Source organism: Nematolebias whitei, chromosome 1 (assembly GCF_014905685.2).
Source record: "Nematolebias whitei isolate Nwh7 chromosome 1, NemWhi1, whole genome shotgun sequence".
NCBI lineage: Eukaryota > Metazoa > Chordata > Actinopteri > Cyprinodontiformes > Rivulidae > Nematolebias > Nematolebias whitei.
Window position 1 is genome coordinate 30,819,590 of NC_056498.1, and position 21,610 is coordinate 30,841,199.

The 21,610-nt window shown below is 40.2% G+C and overlaps 1 protein-coding gene across 1 annotated transcript in view; it reads left to right on the forward strand.

Annotated features, from left to right (window-relative positions):
- Positions 1–21,610, forward strand: part of arap2 (ArfGAP with RhoGAP domain, ankyrin repeat and PH domain 2) — a 133,389-nt gene that overhangs the window by 24,676 nt on the left and 87,103 nt on the right. The window lies entirely within an intron of this gene.

The following is a 21,610-nucleotide window of genomic DNA, read 5'->3' on the forward strand; positions in this document are numbered from 1 at the left end:
AAAAAAAAAAAAGACTGGTTAAGAGCCATTTTTGTGTTTCGCATGATCAGTTAGCTGTGGCAGCCATTTTGAAATGTCTTGACTCCAAATTATAATCGGTTGTAGTGGCACATCCAATTATGTTTTTCTGAAAGTTTCATTAAAACCCTTGCTGTGATTTATGAAATATTTTGCTAACAGACTGGCATAGCTGACTTTAAATAGTTAGTGGTCAAATTTAAATTCAAGGTTGTGTGCAATCAGTTGAGGCTCAGAAAATGCTTTGAGAATCAATCTCAGCTACTACCACATCAAGGAGTAGATCAATTTCTGTAAAACTGATAGAACTAAAGCTATTTCTGTGTCAATTAAAGTTAGTGGTGGCAGCCATCTTGAATCAGGTTGATTTCAATAGTTAATCAGTTGCAGACGTCAATACAGTGATTACTTTCTAAGAGTCGTACAGTGCTGCACGAGGTATTTTACTAACAAACAGTTGAAATAGTTAATCCCTAAAAAGAGTACACATAATATTGCAACTAAAGCACATTATGCACATGGTGTAACATCGAAACAGTTCATTTGAAGTGGACCACACTTGATGCCATCCTGCATGCGACCTCCTATTAAACATCCAAACACATTTCTTTAATAATTTTTTTACTTTGACTTTTTTCAGCTCCAGTGAAAGAGCACTTTGCTGCTCACAGATCTGCACTGAGGCTGATAAAGGAAACACCCAAACACACTCCATCTGAAGCTCTGGTAGATAATTCAGTAGTTGGAGGCATGTTTTTGTGAAATATTCATGGCTTGCAGTGGCCCCCTCGGTGCCTGACGGGTTGAGAAATGTCTAGAATAATGTTATGGTGAGCTTCGACATCTCTGACTGGTCTGGAAGGATAACTGGGTGAATTCACTAATGAGCAGCTGGACCAAACCAGCCAAGTCTGGTTCCCTGGGCGGTTGACTGGGAGTCTTCAGTCGCTTGCAGCCTGGAGTCTAATTCTGGTCAGGATTATGTGAGAGTAGTCTAACAAGATGAGAAGTTTGGGCTATGGCAAGCAAAGAATTTCTCCTTATTTAACTTTTCCAAAGAAACTTTGATTAGAGCTGCCAGAAAACAGGGTTTCTACGCAATCATAAAAAGTATGGTAACGTGTATATTAATTTGAACATTTTTTTTTAGGTTTAGATATGTACGACTTGAGAGTTTTCAGCGTATGTCACGCTTTAAAAAATAGAAAAAATAAAATTCTGAGGCTATCACGTTTAGATGAGGGATTGAACCCAAGGCTCAGAATGAACTCAAATTCTTGAAAGTAAAATAAACACATTTATTTACAAAGGAATACAAAGAGCTGATGTGGCGGCAAGAAACACTCACTAGAAATAACACTGAAAAAAAAAAAAACATGAACAAAAAAGGAACAACGCATCAACAAGGGACAAACAAAATGACAGTATTTAAAGAGACACTGATGACAGATAATGACAAACACCTGGGGAAAGACCGTGAGGATCAGGTGGGAGTGGGAGAAACAGTAGGAACGCTGGAGACACCAGTAAAACAATCACAGAAAAGGAAACGACACAAGATGCAGACCTTGACAGACGCCATATTCCAAGAGTGGATTGCCCTCTCCGGGTTTGAAATGAAGCCTATAAGCAGTAAAGTTACATAGTGGGCATACTGAAACCATCTTATCACCAGCAAACTGGTTGGTCCTCTATACGAGTGTGCTCCTTGTGAGACTGAGTTTGTTGTAGCTCCTCGAACTGATGAAGTTCTATGAAGGACGAAACATCTAAGAAAAGAAAGAAAAAAAAAACATCCAGATGACCTGACTGAACTTTGTTGGATTTTTAAAATCTGGATTATTGAGCAAGAACTTTGATGTTTTGAACCACTTTGGCTATAGCTGCTTTAGCAGAGTCAACGGGGAAGAGGGCGGGCCCCAGAAACCATCTTATCACCAGCAAACTGGTTGGTCCACTATGTGAGTGTGCTGCTTCTGGGACTGAGTTTGCTGCAGCTCCTTGGACTGATGAAGTCCTTTGGATGAAGGACAAAACATCTCAACAAAAAAAGAAACCATCCAAATGACCTGAATGAACTTTGTTGAATATTTTACCTGGATTATGAAGCATGAACTTTGATGTTTTGAATCACTTTGGCCAAGGCTGCCTCAGAGGAGTCGACAGGGGAGAGGGCGGGCACCAAAAACCATCTTATCACCAGCAAACTGGTTGGTCCACTATGCGAGTGTGCTGCTTGTGGGACTGAGTTTGTTGTGGCTTCTTGGCCTGATGAAGTTCTTTGGATGAAGGACGAAACAGCTCAATAATGAAAGCAACCGTCCCGATGACCTGACTTAACTTTGTTGGATTTTTTAATCTGGATTATTGTGCATGAACTTTAATGTTTTGAACCACTTTGACTATGACTGCCTCAGAGGAGTCGACGGGGAGAGAGCAGACCCCAGAAACCATCTTATCACCAGCCAACTGGTTGGCACACTATGCGAGTGTGCTGCTTGTGGGACTGAGTTTATTGTGGCTCCTTGGACTGATGAAGTCCTTTGGATGAAGGGCGAAACATCTCAACAAAAAAAGAAACCGTTCAGATGACCTGACTTAACTTTGTTGGATGTGAGCTATCACTTTACCATCAAGCAGGGCATCATGTGACAGCGGTAAACACAGCCCACATTTATTTAATTTCTATTTACACATTTCATTCAGAAACCGCTGATGAAATTAAAGCAGAAGGAGCCGGAGAGTTGAAATATGTGGCTGCAATCGTTTCCGAAGATAAACGATGATTAAAGCGGCATCATCTCAATCACCCGTCTGCTGCTTCCTAATAACATCATGTTAATAAGGTAATCATAAACCCTCGTATAGAAGTTCTTCGCGGCTCTGCTCACCGACTCATTATGTTCGTTGTGTGTGTGTGAGTCGTCGCATCATGTTTATTGCAGGACATCCTAATTGGGTTTCAACAAGATGGATTCAATCTGCCCTTTAGTTCGTGACATAACATTTAAATGGAACATTTAACCTCCCTTCGTGACGCTCTCTCATTTGAGCACTTTAGACACACAAACCCAGATGCTTACACATTCACAACACAAACCCCAAGAGTGGCAGCTGGAACTTGTTAATTGCGAGCGCTAAATTCAAACGCTATCATTATCGTCGTTGGCAGGGCATAAATATTAATACATCATAAAGAGCTATAAAAAGCTTGCCTCGTCTCATTTGGACCCATATATATGCAGCTGTTAGTGTAGTAAGGGGGCGATGGGGGTTGGGGACCATCATTTATTGAAAGAGAGGGACGAGAGAAGGCTGTCACGAAAGGAGGAAGACAGGAAATGGCTTGCTCCTCCAACAGAAAGGAAGAGAGATGGGGAAGAGACTGCTGGGGAGCTGAAAAGGCGTTGTCTGCGGCCCTTCCCCCAACAAAAGGAGGAAAACCAAAATGACAGATTTAGACTGAAGCAGCGCAATTTCAGCTCCGGTGATGCAACCTATCATCCACGAGTCATATTACCTGACACAGTTGACCTGTCCTTGACGACAAAGCTGCGTTTCGGAAGAGCAGACGGTGGACGCGCTGCTGCTGCTCCTCTGCCTGCAGCCGCTGTGAGCACAGCGAAGACGACAGGTGTTGACAGAGTTTCACCTGAAGGGATTTTATCATTCCCGAACGCTGCCGCTCTCCCAGCTGCTCGCCAAGCTGTCTGATCAAGGGAGGCGTCGCAAAGTAAAAATGGAGGGAATGCGACAAGATGAACGAGGACTGCTAATCGGGGGGGGAGAAAAAAAAAGCCTGGCTTCTTTCTCGAAACAAATGAAATTAGCCATCAGTAGGCTAATTAGCTGAAACTGACATGATGAACAAGATGTTGGGTTAATTCACAAACTACTGAGTTGCAATAAAGCCACGCTGCAACAATAAAAATTTAAGATCTATTGTGAACAAAGGGGATTTACTGAATGCTCAGCGATGTTTGCTATAAATCAAATTAACCAAGCAGCAGTCACCCGCGAAGCTAATTTTCAGAAAGGAAAACTGAATAATTTCAGCAAATGTGTGTCAGACAAGAGTCCGTTTTTCTGACAGGCTGAGGGAATTGCAGACAAATTATCACAAGGGTTTTGATTGACTGACCAAATAAGGTGGAAAGGCAAACAGAAGCAGGAAAATGGGAAGTAGGAGAGAGATGGAGAAATAAACCCATCTAAGATTAAGTGGAGGTTATAAAATGTAAGAGGTGCTTCAAGGTCTATTTTAGCAGCTCAGACTTAGAAATATAAATGCTGAAATTCCACTACTCGAAAGGTGACAGCTAACCCTGATCTAAATGGATTAGAAGTGGTGTTTCACTTTAGCAAATGTCAAAAGAACTAGCAGAATGATGTTTGTGGGTGCTGTTAGCAACATATGACCAGTGCTAGACAGTGGCCAATCCATTTAGCTTTAAGTTTTTATGATTCCATGTTCTCCTGTAGGTACAACCCAATAAAATAACAACGGCTTCTTCTTCTCCTCCTTCTTCTTTCAGCTTTTCCCTCTTCAGGGGTCGCCACAGTGAGTCATCCTCCTCCATCTCTTTCTGTCTTCTGCATCCTCTGTCCTCATGCCAACTACCTCCATGTCCTCTCTAACTGCATCCGTACATCGCCTCTTTGTCATTTTCCTGGCAGCTGCATTTCTAACATCCTTCTACCAGTATACCCACTGTCCCTCCTCTGGACATGTCTACACCATCTCAGTCTGGCTTCTCTAACTTTATCTCCCAGTCGTTCAACCTGTGCTGTACCTCTGATGATCTCATTCCTGATTTATCCATCCTTGTCACTCCCAAGGAGAACCTCATCATCTTCATTCCTGCCACTTCCAGTTCTTTCTCCTGTCTTTTTGTCAATACCACAGTTTCTAGACCATACAACATAGCTGGTCTCACCACTGTCTTGTAAACTTTTCCTTTGACCTTTGCTGACACTCTTTTGTCGTAAATCACTCCTAAAACTTTTCTCCCTTCACTCCATCCCTGGACTCTATTCTTCACCTCTTTACCCCACTCCCCATTTTCCTGGACAGTGGACTCCAAGTACTTGAAGTCCTGCACCTTTGTGACCTCTGCTCCTTGTAGCCTCACTGTTCCATCGGCCTCCCTCTCATTCACACACATGTACTCTGTCTTGCTGCGGCTGACTTTCACTCCTCTTTTTTCAAATGCATACCTCCACCTCTTCCATAGGATGGAATATCATCGCTGGAAAATCAATACTCTGAAGGTTGCTTAAAGATACTTGTATACATACAAAGGGTTGTATTACCATACAAAGGGCACAAGACACTACCAGAAGCCAACTACGTATTGCTCAAGTTTCCAATTGGGTCCCATGCGACCAAATTCTTGTACAGTTGAGCCATTTTACGAATCAGGAAAGAATCTTGTGTCCACTGCCTTTTATTTAATTTTTGTTCTCATGCTGCTACACGACATACTATACTGTATATACCAACTACTGAAACACCTAAACCCCACTTACAAAAGTAATACAAAAACGCAAGCTAACAATATGCCAGCTTCTATGTGAACAACACGACTATTATTGATTCCTTCAGCCCTATGGGCAGCGTTGCTTCTCACAGAGAGATTTCTCTGTTTTCTATCCCCCTGTGTCCCTATTCTCTTTACCGTGGTGATTTATTTGTCCTTGGGTTAGAGGCGTCAGTGCCTTCAGAGCTGTATAGACGCTCAATCAGTCACGGCGAGCTCCAGCTCTTTTAGCTTTCAGCTTCATCTCGAGACAGACCTCGTGTGGGTGTATATGTGTAAACAAAACAGATAAAGTTTGATCACATGGTATAAAAAATACGAGTGTTTGTGGGATTCATCTACCAAGAGTCCGCTGCTTTGATGCCAGAGCACTTCTCTTGTTGCGACTAATGCGCTCATCTCATCTGCTTACATCACTGAGTCCAGATGCATGCTGGGAGACTAACTTGAGTAGCCTGCATGACAGCTTATTCCAAACACCAGCAAAGCACACACACACTTTTACTTTCTGTGGATGCCTCGGCTTTGTATATATTTATTAATTGCTTGTATCAGTTTTTGGACAATTTCCCCAGCAACTCAAAATGGATAAAAAAAAACAGATGACAACGGATTTCCCAACTGATAAGCTGTCTAATTTTTTCTGTCTTCACGCATATATGCACCACCGTCATCACTAAATATGTGAGCACTAATTGCTTTAGACAGAAAAGTGCTGGAATTCAGTTATTGTAGCTTCAGAAAGCCTAATGAGTGTGGTCCTGCCATTGCTCGGCAATTTCTTTCGGTTCCACTCAGTTGCATTCAGACATAATTACACTCACACACACAGATAAATGGGAGCAAATAATCTGGGCACAACGGAAGCACTGCGCCCATTTAGTTGAGTGGCGGTTTGAAGCAGGACGGAAGAAGAAAAATGGATGAAAATTTAAACTGCCAGATGTGATTGAGTTCTATTGTGCGGTCTGTGTTGGCTAATTGGTGGCAGTCGAAGGCAGGAGGAAGGATAACAGTGAGAGAATGGTGGTGGTGGGGGGGTCTGAACAGAACAGATCTTATTAAAGCATGGCTGCTGAGTTGGACCTGATCACTGGGATTCTTGGGTAAATCCAATATAGCAACAGTCACACTAAAAACAGTGCAGCGTGATTATTCACTGTGTATTAAAACATAAAAATGTCATCAATTTGTTTATGTGGATATACAGTCAAAGTATCTTAGTTTAGTTTGATGAAGACTATACAATAAGTAGTAATAAAATAAAATAGTTTTTTTTTTAACTTTTTGACTGCACTAAGTGCTAATTTACAGGCAAGTCTTTGGAGTGGAAGATTTTACAGAGTGAAGAAGACTGAAAATTATGTATCTGTGACATTTGAAAGATGTTTAAAAATAAAGTCTGTGGGGGCACAAAAGTTAGAAGAGGTTACTAAAGATGATTTTTATTATGTTTAGAGATACAGCTGTGGTCACACGTTTACATTAATTCGTTAAGGGCATGAATGCTATATTAATTTCAGGCTTTTAATAAGTAGAATGATTATACAGCATACAACTTCAGCAATGTAATAACAATAAAGTTGACTGGTAGTTATCAGTAAAGTAAAAGAAATATATATTTTGAGTGATATCAAACACTCAGAGTATGTGTTGGCGATGACTCCCATCAACTTAAAGTATAATATGTGTAAAATTGACCGAGTTATGGTCTTCATTGTGCCGACTAAAGTCAATTACCGAACTTTTTGGCCTATAAGTCACGTTTATTTTTTGCATAATTTTCCTGCCCTGCTACTTATAGGCCGAAGCGACATAGTTATGGATTTTTTCCCATATTTATAAACCAATGTTTTGCTGAGATATGACAGTTTTCATTCATTCGGACTGAAAAAAAATGGAACACTACCATTTTCAGCCACTAGATGGCACTCGAGTTGTAAGGCATGCCATTGTATCATGTAATAGATAAAAGTGGCTATTAATGACACAGTTGACTTGCCTTAGCCTGCCACCGTTGTCTGCCTGGAGCAACAAAATCAGCTTCATTTTGCTGTACCCACCCGATGAAAGGCAGCTGATTTCACCCTTAAAGTCCTTTTATTAAGCAAAAGTTAGACTGAGACACACCTTTTACTATAATTTCGAGCAAACAAATAATGTTTTTAGGTGTTTATCTTGTTAAATTTTGAAGAAATGCGCGGAGGCTCGTCCCTCTGTGCTTGCCCGCTTACGTGACTCGGCTTTTGAAATGCAGCTGATTTGACTGTCAACATGCATTTATTAAGCAAAAGGTAGACTGAGACACACCTTTACTATAATTTAGAGCAAACAAATAATTGTTTTTAAGTGTTAATCTTATAAAATTCTTGTTAAAGTCCATCCGTGCACGCTCCCTTGGCCGCCATTTGTCAGCCAATCGATTTGTGGCACAACACCGGCCCAAATTTCTGGGTTGTCATCGGTGACACGTAACAAACACAATGCATCAGTGGTGACGCATAATGGATGCAACATATACGGCAAAACAACGTATTTATGGCTTTTCCACTTTATTAGACATATTTGGACTGATGCTACTTATAGGGCAGTGCGACGTGTACGGCGGAAAATATGGTAGTCATGGCAGCCTTCTTTAACAAATCTGATAACAAAAGTTAATCGATTGTAGATGTCTATCTAAATGCATATTTTCAGAGTTGGTGGTTTGTGTGATATTTTGCTAACAGACAGACCTACAAACACGTGCTCATACATTGGCATAATATGGGAATCTGTGTTTTTGTCCAGTCATTTCTTTAATCCTTGTGTTTCCTGCACTCCCCAGTGTTTTTTCTTCTGGTTGTTCAGCTCCTTTCTCACCTGTCTCTAATTCTGATCACCCCAGGTGTTTGTCATTCCTGTCATTAGTCTCCCTACATAGTCAGCATCTCTGTGTTTTTCCTTTGTCCGTGGATTGTGCTTCCAAGCTCATGTTCTGTTCCTCCACGGTCTCCCTCCTTCATGTAAGTTTTGCTGCCTCGACAACATTTTACTTTTGTTTGTGTTTAAATAAATATACTCTTTTATTTTTACCTGGGAGTCTCCCGTGTCTGCTCGCACATGGGTTCAACATTAAACCTCCAGATCATGACACATAAACAGTATTGCCTTTGTTGGTGTTAAAGGCTGAAATCGGTGAGTTCTGCAAAAGCTGAAATTTAAAAATGACTATGAAAGCTGCAATCAGTGCATCTCCAGTCAGAACTAAATACATTATACAATTCAGAATTCATTAGGTCATGTGGTCTTCAACAAGCTGTAGTTCAATATGATTTTAGTAGTGCTTTTCTTTATGCCCTAATATGTGAAACATTTGAATTGACCTAAATACTTTATGCAATAAGCTCACAGACCCAATAAGAAATCATAGTTTAGACGATCGGATGGGTTTTCGCTGCACTCCAGGCTGTGAGATGATCAGCTGACAGAGTCTGAGATGATGTGCTGGGATCCAGCTGGGCTCTAAATTAGTTCAGAAGAGCTTCATTTCCCATCTCAGCTTTCTGAGAATGGGCAGTTATATGTATGGCTTTCATACGCTGCACCAACTGCTGTCCAATTAACACTTATCTCAGTCTGTTCTGTTTGCAAAACTCCAAACGGTCTCTTACCAATTTAACTGACACAAACCTTTTAAGAACTTTGTGGTTTATTTATGGTTGCCAAAGACTTGAAGCACTGCATTCTTTATTATATTCTTTAGCTTATGGATGTCTGTTAAACTTCTTTGGAGAGTGGTGCCACAATGGTTAAAGGTAAGCAAATTCCTGGACAGACAACAAAAATGTTGGTGCCTGCATCCACCCTCATTTGCCCCACTCCGGGCCCTTGAGAAAGGTCGGTCTGTGTTCCTACCCTCACCTATTGCCATGAACTCTGGGAAGTGACTGAAAGAACAAGAATGCAGATACAAGCAGTCAAAATGAGTATTCTCTGCAGAGTATCTGGTCTCTCCCTGAGAAATAAGGTGAGAAGTTTAATTCTCTTTAGGAGAGGGCTGGAGTAGAGCTGCTGCTCCTCCACATTGAGAGGAGCCAGTTGAGGTGGTTTGGTCATCTGGTAAGGATGTTCCCTAAACATGTCCCTTTGGACATCTGTGGAGGGGGCTGTGGAAGGAGATATCTGGACTTCTCTGCTCAAGCTACTGTCCTTAAGACCCAACTCTGGAACAAGTGAAGATAATGGATGGATGAATGGATGGATGCATGGACGGATGGATGGATGAATGGATGAATGAAAGGATGGATGGAACAGAAGGATGGATGAATGCATGGTGGATGGATGGATAGATGCATGGATGGATGGAACAGATTGGATGGATGGATGCATGCATGGATGGATACATGGATGATGGATGCATGGGTGGATGGATCGATGTATGGATGTATGGATGCATGGATGCATGCATGGCTAGATGGATACATAGATGGATATGTGGATGAATGGATGGATACATGGATGGATGGATGGATATGTGGATGGATGGATACATGGATGATGGATGGATGGATGGATACATGGATGATGGATGGATGGATGGATGGATGGATGGATGGATGGATACATGGATGGATGAATGGATGGATGGATGGATACATGGATTGACATGTGGATGCATGGATGGATACATGGATGGATGGATATGTGGATGGATGGATGGATACATGGATGATGGATGGATGGATGGATATATGGATGATTGATGGATGGATGGATATGTGAATGAATGGATGGATGGATACATGGATGATGGATGGAAGGATACATGGATGGATATGTGGATGAATATATGTATGGATACATGGATGATGGATGAATGGATGGATGGATGGGTGGATACACAGATGGATGGGTGCATGGATGGATAAATGGATACATGGATGGATGGATACATGGATGGATGGATGGATGGATGGATGGATGGATGGATGGATGGATGGATGGATGGATGGATGGAGCTACAAATAGGCACAGCACTGATCTGTCAGATACACATTTAAATAGAAACTATGTAGAGAAAGAAAACGTGATTAGAAATTTTACAAAGCAGCAGAGCTAAACAGCTGCTTGGTGGTGATCCTTTAATATCAATTATCTGCAAACACATTGATTGCTGTAATAAATTAATCAGCAATTAGCTGAAAGTTGGCTTCAAACAAGCATTTTAACAGCCTAACACCCAAAAGAGGGACACATTGAGCTCTGGGGATGTTGTTTTCTTAATTAGCAGGACATAAAGCGAAAATCTCTTTTCTACTTTTTATGTTAAAAAAGCCTCCTTTAATCCCTTTGACTTTGAACACAATCCTCTGATGGCTTCCAGAAGTTGGTTTCCATGTCGATCTTAAATTCCTTCTGTCCAGAAAGAAGAGCAAATGATTTTAACAGGAGTCTTGTGGCTAATATCTCAGACACAGCGATTAAAGGATGATGAAAGGCTGCACCGTGGGAAACAATTTAAAAAGATGAGAGAACCAAGAGTTTCACTGAAAGAACATGATATTTGATGTGTTAGTAAATGAGTTTCAGCACACATTTTGGTATAAACCTTTAATTACTTGGAAACAGCTGCATTGTATTTAATAATTTTGGTAGTCTTGATTTAAAAAAATGTGTTCATTTTAATTGGAAGATTTCTTTTCAGTCAGTGCTGGGCGGCTGTTCAAAACACATAAAACCAACTTTTTAAAATAAATCTCTTAAGATGATTGTGTGCTTGGAAAATATACAAGGACACCATCAATTTCAAGGTTGAAGGTTCTTTGTTGTCATTCACATCACATGTGGTACATGAGGTGGAACGAAATTGTGTACTCAAGGTCCCAGTTACACCCAAAAATAGCAAAAATATAAAATATGAAAAGAAAGTATAAAAGGATCTAAGATACACACGAAGATATACGCTAAACAATGCTAAACAATATGCTAAAAGATCTAAGATACACACTAAGAGAACACTTAACAATGCTAAATAATACGCTAAAAGATCTTGATAAACGAATGCTAAACAACGCTAAACAATACGCTAAACAATATGCTAAAAGATCTAAGATATACGCTAAGAGAACGCTTAACAAACACAACAATATGCTAAAAGATCTAAGATATACACTAAGCAAACACTAAACGAACACTAAATAATACGCTAAAAGATCTAAGATATACACTAAGAGAACGCTAAACAAGGCTAAATACGCCAAAAGATCTCAGATATACGCTAAACAACGCTAAACAATAAGCTAAACAATATGCTAAACAATATGCTAAACAATATGCTAAAAGATCTAAGATATACACTAAGCGAATGCTAAACAAGGCTAAGCAATACGCTAAAAGATCTAAGATACCTGTATATGCTAAGCGAACGATAAACAATACGCTAAAAGATATACCCTAAACACTAATAATGTAAAATAATATACAGTAGTATTTTAAACAGCAGCCTAAACATGAGTCTGTATTGAATAGATGGGCATGAATACAGCAGCATTCTCGCCGAGATCGGATGCTTCCCCCCTCCCTCTCCGCTTTGCTGCTCTGTCCGTCTGTGAAACTGCTGTGAGCCTCTCTTCATTTCTTCTGAACCATAATTAAGGACTTGTTTTGATCAGTTGGTCCCTCAACTCAACTCAATTTACAACATTTCTTCAAAGAGAAGACAGAATTTAGGCGAGCTGATTTGCCCGGTTGGCACACACGCAGCTGGATATCTCATCGACTGGAAGACTTGATGATGTGTCTATCTCTGCTGCCATCTGTGGATTTTAAGGACGCGTATTTAATTGGATTTTCGACAACTGGCTCCTGCTTTTTGGATTCGGCTGGTTGCTGGTTTTATTTACAATCAAGGAAGTCGTCGGCAGCAAATTTGGACTCGATCACGCTGCTTGCCTTTATGATGGCTTGGTTCGTGTCTCGAGTACCCGGACTCAAATGCTTTGGGCTGAATGGATCAGATCTTGGGGATTTTACTCAGTCACGTTCCATCGGAGTGGCCATGTAATTTGTACATTTCGGAACCGAGTGGACCAACACAAACTCAAGGTAGATGTCATTAAATTCTGCCTGTCCCCAAAACAACTGTGTTTATCTGAATTTGGTTCCCTTGGCTGGCCTTGAAGGTCATCTTATCTGAACTCGTCTGGAGAAAATGTGATCTGACCCTCACCACCTCCTACCCTTAGGAATTTCCAACTGATAACCAGATGAACCAGCTGAATAAACTTGTGTCATCATTTCAGGACTCTTGGATTCTCATAGACGTTATCCTTGGCCATTCCTCGACATCACTCGAGAATGTTTATGGATCTCACCGGACCAGAGTACATTGGCTGATAATTACATCCTTATCAGAACTCTTACAGTGACCTCGAGAGCATCTATGAACATTGCTGACCGCTCTCGTCGTCCCCCTCTGTAGAATGTCTACGTCACTATGTGCTTATTTGTGCTAGGTGTTTTTTTTTTTTTTTTAATATTAGAGGTTTTTTTCTCAGGCAAGAAAAAAAAAAAGTCTGATAGGAATTTTTTCGCCTCCAACTCCTACATGTGTCCAGTTAACCACTGTTTTTGTCTGTCCAAACAAGTCTCACTTGTAAATGAGTCTTTGAGGCTTAATGTGATTTATCTGTTTAAATAAAGGTTGAATGAATATAGACAAGCGATAGACTTGGACATAGACACAGCATGAAAATACTCACTTCAACATGTGGGAAGTAAAATTAAAGAAAATGGATTGAGTGGTGTCTGGAACGTAACCCCGCGATAATCGAGGGACTATTGTATTCAGTCTTTTTCTGCTTATTTCAATTCATTCTGTAAAGATATGCTACATTTCTGCTTTTTTCAGTTTTAGCCACACAATTCTGCAGTCTTCTACAGCTTTCCACTTTTATTTTCCTGCTCTGAAAATGCCAGCTATTCAAATGCAAGTTCTCTAGTTCACATAGCGTACAATGGTCAATATATGCAGTCGCTTTATTTACTAATAAGTATTTTTTAACTGTAGGACTTACTCATGGAGAGAATGTGATTTAAACATCTAATTAACAGAACAATACATGGCCTGGCTTGTTGTCTTGATTGCTCCACTGTGTGTCTTTAGGCAGAGTTATCAGCACGAACACCCATTAAACTTTCATTACTACCCACACGTTTTTAATAAAAGGGGTTAAAATGACACCAAACCAGTGGGGAGGAATCATAGCTAGATTATAGGTACAGTAGATTATATTTAACAAAAGTACAATTCCTTAAAGAAACGTATATTTTCAGCCGCATTTCATCCCGAAGTTTCAAAGCAAGTTCTGCTGTAATCTCTTACTGTTAGGATTTCTGTTAAAATGTAGAAATGACTGAGTCAGAGGCATTTTTGTGTTTGCAAAGGTTGATTAGCTGTGACCGCCATCTTGAATTCAACTGATTCGTCAAACTCGGTTACCAAGAGGAGCCAAAATTGAAAAACTTTGTCCGAGACATGGGCCACTTTCAGCTGATACCTACTTCGAGTCAGATACCGATGTCTTTTCTTTGTAGCAAGTTCATCAGCAAGAGTTTGATCTGTCTCATTGGACGTTCTGTTGCTTTTTCCACATCAGAATCAATAATGATAGAATGACCCAGCCGTCTTTCTGGCTTCAAAGTTAGCCAGCTAGTAAGAGAATTCCATACTAAATTATGGCACTTTATCAAATAAAAAAAATTAGAAAAGATACAATATTTTACATCTATATTATCATCTTGGGAGACCAGATATGACCTATGGCTCTTGAGTTTGACCTATGTGAAATAGGTAATCAGTTGTAGATGCTAACAGATCAAATACAACGGCAAATGCACAAAAGCTTGCTTTTCTTGGCAGCTGTACCACACCACATGTAGTAAGATAAGATGACTACATGTGTAGTACATAAGTAAGATTTCCGTAAGATTGCATAAATTAAGATTAATACGAGTACTTGGTCATTCTGTAATTTTTCACTGCACTGACTTACTAAATGTCTGACGAGTTTGGTTTTGATTTAGTTAAATTAGACATGAATTGCCACCCAGTAGTTGTGTTAATTACTTCGTAAGCTGTTTTTCAGGACAACTTAATGAGCTCCAGTTGTGCAGCACACAGCCCAATGCCATGGCTAATAGCATCGCACGTTATTGATCGTTCATATTTCTGGTGTTTGGAGACGTCGAGTAACATGTTTAGTTGTAGTCAGAGATTAAGAAGGACTGTGGGGGAGGTCTTTGTTTCCAAGGTCCAACCTGCTTTTCCATCCACAGTTAATTATCGTCCCGTTTTTATGGTCGAGGCTAAAAGGTGATTCGAGTCAACATTGTGGATAAAATGTTTGTATTCTAATTTTTTATTGTCATTACTGCTTGACCAATAAAACATCAACAAGACCTGATAGACATCTGTTGTTGTGTTTGGTTTGTGGAAACTATGAAGAGAGTCTGCGTTTGACGCCCGCCATTTTGAATTTTTCTGGAGTTTCAACAGGATGTGAGAAAGTTTTATAATTTTACATCACTAAAGTGCATGTGTGTGCATGTGCATTTGTCTGTCATGGTAGCAAAAAAAATGATAAACCAGGGAACAGATTTGAACGAAAGTTGGAGAAAATACTCATTAGTTGTACTACAACTGACTGACAGTGGAAGTCAACTTGAGTGGAGATGTCCACCACCGCTAATTGACATTAGCAAACACAAACATGGCTCCAACTCAGTAAATGTTACAGATAATGAGTCAAATGTGGAGTCAGAGTAGCAGTAGTTAAGAGTAATTTTCAATACACACTCCAAACTCTACACATTTTCTGACATCTTCATGCCGAACTTCAGCAATAATTGTTGGCAAAAGGTGCAATGAGCTGTTGCTGAGAACTAGGAAAAACTGTGCGTGAGTATTATGATAAAACTTTGGTAAGTCCGTATTTATTTATATAAAAACTGTTTAATTAAATATAAGATCATTAAGAAAGTCCTAAAATATTACTAACAAACTTTTTTGATTCAATCAAACAAACTGGACGAGGAGACCTTGGAAAGTCTGGAATTGTTTGTTGACGAGTGTTTCGAAAGCTTAGTCATGGGTAAGCCTAAGGAAACATCCGGTGCTGCTAGCAATTCAGCTAACATCCCCAATGCTAAGCGGCATCGACAGGGCAGCTCAGACAGCGTTACGGCACCGTCTCCTGACGATTCAGGTTTAAAGGAGATATTGGAGTCAATTGACCAGAAGCTAACTAGCTTAGACGCCCGACTAGCATTAGTAGAGATGCTGCATAAAGAGTTTCAAGGCCTCAGGGAGTCTTTGGAATTCAGTCAACAACAGGTAGCATCACTTGCTAGTGAAAATCAGGAGCTGAGAGGAACGGTAAAAGAACTCACCGAGGAGATGACGCTGCTATCCGGGGATAATAAAAAAATAAAAGAATCGATCTTGGATATCCAAGCCCGGAGCATGCGGGATAACCTCGTCTTTTCGGGAATACCGGAGCGAGCGGACGAAGACCCTGAGGCCTCCGTCCGTGACTTCTTCCAGAATCAGCTGAAGTTGCCGAGTGACGCGGTTAATTCCATAACTTTTCACCGGGTCCACCGCCTCGGAGGTAAGAAGCCAGGAAGCAATCGGCCGCGGCCGATTGTAGCTAAGTTTGAGCACTTTAAACAAAAAGAACAAGTAAAAAGCCGAGGTAGGGAACTGCGTGACACGAACTTTAGCATGAACGATCAATTCCCTGCAGAGATTCTGAGTAGAAGGCGCGTCCTGTTCCCGATTAGAAAGAAAAATATAAACGAGGGCAGAAGAGCTGCGGTGGCTGTGGACAAACTGTACATCAATGGTCAGCTGTTTAGAGATCCAGAGATTACTCCCTGGCTCTATTAATAATATAAATAAGGTAAGTATGATCTTCAGTTGCTAATTTTACTTAAAATGTATTAGCAAGCATATATATTCATATTACTTACCAGATATTTATGTAATTTTTCAGCACAGCTCGGTTGGTGGGTTACACAGATGGTGGTGGTACACGGTGGCATGACACTTAATGTGGTAAGGGGGTTCTTTTTTTATTTTCTCTTCTTTTATCTTTACGTGTTTATTATCATCTCACTTTCTTTTTTTTGTCTCTATTTTTCTGACTCAACAATTATTAGCACACAGGCACAAAGGCTTATATATATCCATATACATACATACAAATACATCATAAAGGAATACATCCATGATTTACCTTCAAAAACAGCACTTAGTTTATCTATAAATCATAAATAATCAATCATTAAGGATTATGTTATTGTATGGGTGTTTTACTGTTTTTGATATTTGTGATAATGGGTGTGGTTTAATTATATTTTCACAAGCACAAATATGGGTATCTTAAGGTTTGTCACATGGAATATTAATGGAGCCGGTAGCCAACATAAAAAAAATAGAATCTTCAGCCAGATTAAAAGATTAAAGGCAGATGTTGTATTACTCCAAGAGATTCATAAATTACCGTCAACTGTGGATGAGCTAAAATCTCCTGAGTTTCCTCATGTATTTTCAGCCTGCTATAACTCAAGACAGAGGGGAGTAGCAATATTAATACATAAAAATGTGAACTTCACAATATTAGACACAGTTATAGACCCGCAAGGTAGATATATAATATTAAAATTATCCATACTCAGTCAAAAATATTGTATTGTTAGCTTATATGGGCCAAATGTGGACGATGCTGCTTTTTTTCATGATCTCTTCTCTACTCTATCAAATCACATGGATTGCTCGCTGGTACTGGGAGGTGATCTTAACTTTGGTCTAGATAACAAAATAGACAGGCTGAATGCAGTAGGAGCTCAACGCAGTTGGCAATCCATAAATGTAGTTAAACAGTACATGAGTGATTATGGACTCTGCGATGCATGGCGGTCTCTTCACCCTAATAGTAAAGAGTATTCTTTCTTTTCACATGTGCATCACTCTTACTCTCGTCTGGATTATTTTATAATCAGCAACTCATTGCTGACCAACATTTCAGACACTAAGATACACCCTATTGCTGTCAGCGATCATGCACCAGTTACTTTAAATTTAGATAATAAGAAAGAAATCCCAAAAAGTATAAACTGGAGATTAAATACCTCACTGCTTATGGACGAAGAATTTATACAATACTTTAAAAATGAATGGACATCGTATTTAGAGTTTAATGACTTGCCAGGTACATCAGCGTGTACACTCTGGGAGACTGGGAAAACAGTTATGAGAGGGAAAATAATATCCTACGCAACAAACAAAAAGAAAAAAGAAAATAAACGTATTGAGGAATTAGAGAAATCTATCAAATTATTAGAAAGTTTACAAGGAGAGGAAACACAGAAAAAACTACGCAAGATAAAATTAGAACTAAATGAATGTATTGACAAAAAAAACAAATTCTTGGTACAAAGACTTCGCTTGGAACATTTTGAACATAGTAATAAATCCGGTAGCTTTTTAGCTAATCAACTCAAATTAAATAAAGAAAAAACATCTATATATGGTATTAAAGACACAAATGGTAACATAACTTATGACGAGGAAAAAGTAAATAGTGTTTTTAGAGATTTCTATAAAACTCTATACACTCCACAAATAAATCCGACAGATGAAGATATTAATCAATTCTTGGAGAGAGTAATACTTCCAAAACTAGACAGTAGTCAATCTTCAGAACTAGACTCACCATTAACATCAGATGAGCTCCGTGAAGCCATTAAAAACATGCCTAATAAGAAATCTCCAGGCCCAGATGGATATCCAGCAGAATTTTATAAAGAGTTCTGGAACATCCTGGAACCAATATTTCACAGAATGCTACATGAGTCAGAAGAAAATGGCAGATTTCCAACACATATGAACTCAGCCAACATTAGTTTACTATTAAAACCAGGCAAAGACCCAGTACTACCTACCAGTTATCGCCCCATCTCTCTTATTAATGTGGATGTTAAAATAATTAGTAAAGTCCTCTCTAAAAGATTAGAGAAAATAATTCCTCTCATTATTCATCCTGACCAAACTGGATTCATAAAAGGAAGACACTCGACCACAAACACACGCAGATTATATAATTTAATAGAGTATTCATATAGTAAAAATATTGAAACAGCTATTTTGTCTTTGGACGCAGAAAAAGCATTTGATAGGGTAAACTGGAAATTTTTATTTTCTACATTGAGTAAATTTGGTTTTGGGGACCATTTCATTAATTGGTTAAAAATATTATATAACTCACCAAGAGCATGTGTCAGGACAAATAATCAAATATCTTCAAGCTTCTGTTTACAGAGGGGGACCAGGCAGGGATGTCCACTTTCACCTGCACTATTTGCTATTTTTATTGAACCTTTAGCAGCAGCAATAAGACAAACTGCTGATATTAAAGGTATACTGTGTAAAAATATAGAACATAAAATTAGTCTTTATGCTGACGATGTTTTACTTTTTCTTCAGAACACAGAAAATTCAATATCTAACGTTATCGAATTAATAAACTCATTCTCAAAAGTTTCTGATTATTCTATAAATTGGTCAAAATCTACAGCTCTTCCAATAAACTGCGTGTTTAATACTTCTCTCAATGAACGACTACAATCAGGTAACATTACATACTTGGGCATTAATATTTCTCCTAGATTGGAAGACTTAATAAGATTGAATCATATCCCAATTTTAAAGAACATTGAAGATGATCTTACTAGATGGAAATCTCTGCCCATATCACTTATGGGAAGAGTTGCCTCAGTAAAAATGATGGTCCTGCCGAGAATAAACTATTTATTCTCAATGATTCCAAATAAACCTTCAACTGAATGGTTTAAGTCACTGGACTCTTTGATATCTAAATTCCTTTGGAAAAACAAAACTCCACGTATTAGCTTAAAAGCATTACAGAAATCCAAAGATACCGGAGGATTAGAACTTCCCAACTTCTATCACTACTATTTAGCCAATAGGTTACAATATATCTCAAAGTGGTTAAATCCAAATACATTAGATGAAACTTGGATAGACATAGAACAAACTTTATGCAATAATATTAAGATTTCAGATCTACCGTTTATTAGCACAGATATAAAAAGACATGTTTGCTTTAAAAGCATCAGTATTAGCTCTTCTCTGACAGCATGGTGGGAGTATTTGAAAATGACAAAATCTTCACTACTCCCCTGTAGACATACACCCATCTGGAACAATCCTGACATCCTACAAGAAAATAATATGTTAAATTTCCCAGGTTGGAGAGTCAAGGGAATTGAACGTCTGGAACACATATATGAAGGTGTAGACTTTATTCCATTTAATAATTTAATAATACAATTTGACATGGAAAATAAATACTTCTTAGAATATCAACAAATTAAGTCTATCATAAAAAAGAAATTTAAGCTTAATAAAACTTTGTTAGAAACACCAATATGTGTGTTAGAGTTCCTTAATCTTAAATCCCCCAAATTATTATCTAAAATATACAAGAAATTGTCTAGAATCAATGACTCCATAATGTTACCTGTTGCAAAATGGGAATCAGATTTATCAATCAATTTTGACCAAAACACCTGGTCTCAAATATGTTTAAGAACATTTAAAATGACTAGAATCTCCAACTTACAATTAATACAGTATAAAGTTCTTTATAGAGTACATTATACAGGTCAGCGAATGTTTCGGATGGGATTTACATCATCTAACAACTGCTCACAGTGCACAGGCAATATTCCTGATGATTATATCCATGCACTCTGGTTCTGCCCACCCGTTCAGAGGTTCTGGGTCCAGGTTTGTGAAGACTTGTCTAAATGTCTGAAATGTAATATTCCACTCTCTCCGTCTGTTTGCTTATTGGCTATCTTGGAAGATGTTACCCTGGAAAAAAATACATGTCGCATGATTTTCACTGCCTTATGCATCGCAAAGAAAACCATACTCCTGAATTGGAAAAATAAAAATAATCTTAGCATTAATCAGTACAAAAATCTGCTGTTAGATCATATTAGTCTTGAAACAGCATCTGCCGACACATTGGATCAATCTCTGTGGGCTCCTTTGATCGGCTCCGTTACATAGTGAGGGTGGGTAGTCTGGGATCTGACCTTGTGGGGCCTTGGGGTTGATGTGGAGGCGGGTGTATGGGTTTGGGGCCCCGGGGGGGTTGCCGGGGGCTGGGCTCTTGGGGGTACCTGGGCAGGGGGGCACTGCTTTCCCTCTGGGGAGGGCCTGGGTGGTTCTGGGGGATGTCTGCTGGTGGCTGCATGCAGGCCCTCAGGTGGTCTGTGGCGGCGGTCGTGGGTCACCGATCTGGTAGCCTGGCTGTGCTGGTGTGGGTTCGGGGTGGGCGCGGGGGCTTGGGGTTCTGGGGGCTTATCGCCCCCGGGCTTGGGCCTGTGGGGTTCGGGGATCTTGGGCTCTGGCGGGCGGGTTGCCGGGCTCTGGGCCGGCTTGCGCTCTGGTGCCCGGTTCTGGGCGGGGGCCTTCGGCTCGCTGGTGGGTTGTGGGTTCATGGGCTGGGGGGTTGGGTGTTTGGGGGCGTGACCAGTGGCCCCTAAGAGGGGGTAGTTTGACCCAGCCTAGGTGTCTAGTGTGCTATGTGTTTTGAGAGATGTCCGAATGAGGGGTGGGTGTAGTATTTCTTCTGGGGTGGGGATGGGGTGGATGTCCTTGGGGGCGGCCCGGGACTGTGCATGGCTGGCTGGCTGGCCCCTTTCCTGTGGTGGGGGCTCGCTCCCGGTGCTTCCTGGCACTGTCGGCGGTTGGGCGGGCGCTCTTGGCCGGGTCGTCCTGGTGGGGTTTGGCTCCATCTGGTAGCGGGCTGACTGCGGTCTGTGGGGGTCCTGGTGGCCCTCGGGTGTGTAGGCTGCTGGTGCGGCTTATGGCGGCCCTCGGGGCTCTGTCCCTCTCTGGTCTGGAGCTCAGCGGGCCTGGCGGTCGGTCCAGATGGAGAGGTGTCTTGGCCTCAATCCCTGGGTGGACCTTGGGG